Below are 3,724 nucleotides of genomic sequence, written 5' to 3'. Positions count from 1 at the left end.
GCCCTCATAGCAGAGCGGAGATCCTTTTTCGTCGCAGCAACCTTCTCAAGATCCGATGCCTTTGCTTGGTTTTCCTTTTCAAGAACCCGGCAACGGTCGGCGGCGGCTTTTAATTCTATAGCCATCTTGGCCATCTTGTCTCGGGTCTCGCCATGCGCGGCCTTCTCGGCTTGCAACTCTTCGGCCGTCTTCACAGCAGCCGCATTACCCAACCTCGCTTGTTCCTTGGCTCGGGCAAGTTCTGCCCGCAAGGCTTCAACAGTGGCAGCTCCATCTGCAGTCACAACATATTAAAGATACTGGCATCATGTTGCTCTTCCTATGTGGCATTTACCAGATATTCACACTTACCCTATGCCTCGTCAAGCCTTTTGTTCACAAGCTCGATGTCGGCGTCTGCCGCATCCAACTGCCGCTCTAAATGGGCAAACTCGCTAGTCTGGCTAGCCACCGGATCTTCCATCACCTGCACATAGAGGCAGTATGGTTATTTCCTGGGAATATGATCCTCTGTTCGTCGTTGTTTCCGACGACAACCAGAGTCTCAGGGGCTACTATCTACACAGGGCACACCTAGCATGTGCGGGATTATCATACATTCTTTTACGTATCTCAAAGCCTGTCATTAGACTCATAAAAGCTTCATGCAATCCACTTTCGGCGGACGATATTCTCTCCATCACCGTATTCATCATCACACGATGTTCATCTAAGATGGCCGCTCGCCCCACCAACTCCCTCAGAACATCCGATCGCACACTAGACGGTGTCGGACTCTTTTTTCTGCTCTCTTCGGGAGCTGGACACTGGGAGCTTCGGGGGTCAATGGGATTATCTTCTGGCCTCACCAGACTCGGAGAGGCCCTCCGCGACGACATTTCAGGGTCGCCCGCTTCTGGAGCGGAGGAATCCGGAGGAAGCGTTTCGCTCTCCATCATCTCTGGAAGAAGATCCCCCGAAATGAGCTCATTTGAGAGGGGCTAAAGCCCGAACTGCAAAAATATATGCGGTGGTTATTTCCTCAGAAGAAAAAGATGGCATATCTGTACTATTAAAAGTATTTCGGGTCACTTACGACTCGAGGGAGAATTGATCCCCTCGCGGACTTTGTGCGGCAACAGCACCCCCCAAGGTAGGACCCTCTGTGGGAGACTTCTCCTCCCGTTTGGAAGCTTCGGCTTCCGAATCCCCGGGCGCAGTCCTTTTCCTCTTTTGGTCGCCTTCCCTCATGGAGACGCTCGCTCCCTCGGCTAGAATGGGCAGCGTTGGGGGCCCGTGTCCGCCCGCATTATCCTCCACAGTATCTTCCTTCAAGGGCTCCGGGCAAGGCGTGGTCTGGAGCATCTTTTCCAATACCGGATTTTCCAAACCCTCAGGGAGGGGGGCCGAACACCGAATCAACTTCGCCTTTGTTAGCCAGTTCTGGTCAAAAAGCGAACTCTTAGAAATAGCTTCGTAACGAAGTAGAGAGAGTATGTTCGGCCGGAAGATGCCTTACCTGTTCGGCGGTGCGGTTACTACTCAAGCCCACGTTCTCGGTGATTTCCGGACACTCCACCTGAGGTCCGAAGAATGACTTGTACATCTCCTCGTGCGTCAGGCCGAGAAAATTCTGAACGGCACGCGGTCCCTCGGGATTGAACTCCCACAGGCGAAGAGGCCGGTGTTTGCAAGGCTGGACTTGACGAACCAGCATAACCTGTGTTACCGCAACCAAACTAAAATCTCCATTGAAGAGACCTCGAATGCGGCCTTGCAGTATAGGCACGTCCTTGACTGGACCCCAGCTTAGACCTCCGCTGATCCATGACATCAGCTGTGGTGGAGGGCCCGAGCGGAAAGCGGGTGGGGCCGCCCACTTGGCACTTCTAGGAGCCGTGATGTAGAACCACTCATGTTGCCACAATTCAGACACCTCTGGGATGGAACCTTTGGGCCACGGAGCTCCCGTCATCTTGCATATTGAGGCACCTCCACGCGCTGCATGTTGCCCCTCGACCATCTTCGGCTTCACTTCAAAGGTCTTGAGCCATAGGCCAAAGTGAGGGGTAACCCGGAGGAAGGCCCTGCACACGACAATAAATGATGTCATATGAAGAAAGGAGTCCGGAGCTAGATCATGAAAATCTAGCCCGTAGTAAAACATCAAACCGCTGACGAAAGGATCCAGGGAAAGGCCTGGACCTCGGAGGAAGTGGGAAACGAACACGACGTTCTCGTTGGGTTCGGGGGTGGGGACGGCCTGCCCTCGGGGAGGTAGCCGATGCAAAATCTCGGCGGTCAGATATCTGGCCTCCCTCAACTTCTTGATGTCTTCTTCTGTGACGGAGGAAGGCATCCATCGGCCTTGAAGGCTAGATCCGGACATGACTGGAGGTTCGGAGCACCTGACCTGAACTTCGGGCGTTTGAGCTTGAGGTGGGGGAAGGATTCGATTGAGCACGGGAGAGAAAAATAAAAGCCTTGTCCCCTTTATAAAGATGGTGGATATCAAGCGTCCTCTCCGTGTCCGTTTGGACTTGCCTATAATCTAGGAGTCCTAGAAGCGGTTGGTTTATCCACGCCCGTATTGATGAGAATCCCGGGATAAGGGGACACGATCTCTGCTTTAACAAGACGTGCCAAGGAAACTGCCTCGCGTAACGCGCTGAGGTGGGATAATGAAACGACTCGGATAAAGGCTTGGCCGTGATGTGTCACGCTACGGAATACGTCAGCAGATTAGATTGGTGTAAATATTATTCTCTCTATGGCAATATGTGGAAACTTATTTTGCAGAGCCGGACACTATCTTTGTGTTCAAAATCTTCTATGAAGTACTTGGAGGAGGAACCCGCCTTGCAATGCCGAAGACAATCTGCGCGCCGGACTCGTCGTCATTGAAGCCTGTTTCAGGGGCTACTGAGGGAGTCCTGGATTAGGGGGTGTCCGGACAGCCGGACTATATCCTTTGGCCGGACTGTTGGACTGTGAAGATACAAGATTGAAGACTCCGTCCCGTGTCCGGAGGGGACTTTCCTTGGCGTGGAAGGCAAGCTTGGCGATACGGATATGTAGATCTCCTACCATTGTAACCGACTCTATGTAACCCTAACCCTATCCGGTGTCTATATAAACCGGAGGGTTTTAGTCCGTAGGTCAACGTACATATCAACAATCATACCATAGGCTAGCTTCTAGGGTTTAGCCTCTTCGATCTCGTGGTAGATCTACTCTTGTACTACCCATATCATCAATATTAATCAAGCAGGACGTAGGGTTTTACCTCTATCGAGAGGGCCCGAACCTGGGTAAAACTTCGTGTCCCTTGCCTCCTGTTACCATCCGGCCTAGACGCACAGTTCAGGACCCCCTACCCGAGATCCGCCGGTTTTGACATCGACATGGAGCTACAACAAGGCTGCACGGGCCATGGCATGCCCAACTTTGTAGCATTTGCTCCTATTATAGCCAACCCATGGGGCCACAAAAGCCAGTCATGAGCAATCTATTGCAGTTTGGCCCACCCATGTTTTTGTTGCAAGCTTCGCCACTGCCAACAAGCACGCCATCCATAGACACCCCACCACCCACTTAGCCAAGGAGTTGACCAATCACCGCAGCAGCCACTCGCCACTGGGTCGACACCACCATCTTTAACCAGGGCCGCTACCCCGCTACCCCGATGTCCCAAGCCCTTTGCGAGAGTGGTGAGGGCTTGCAGGTGGCCTTCTTTGGCAGCGGC

The sequence above is a fragment of the Triticum dicoccoides genome, chromosome 7A, assembly GCF_002162155.2.
Source record: "Triticum dicoccoides isolate Atlit2015 ecotype Zavitan chromosome 7A, WEW_v2.0, whole genome shotgun sequence".
Lineage (NCBI taxonomy): Eukaryota > Viridiplantae > Streptophyta > Magnoliopsida > Poales > Poaceae > Triticum > Triticum dicoccoides.
This window is presented reverse-complemented; position numbering follows the sequence as displayed.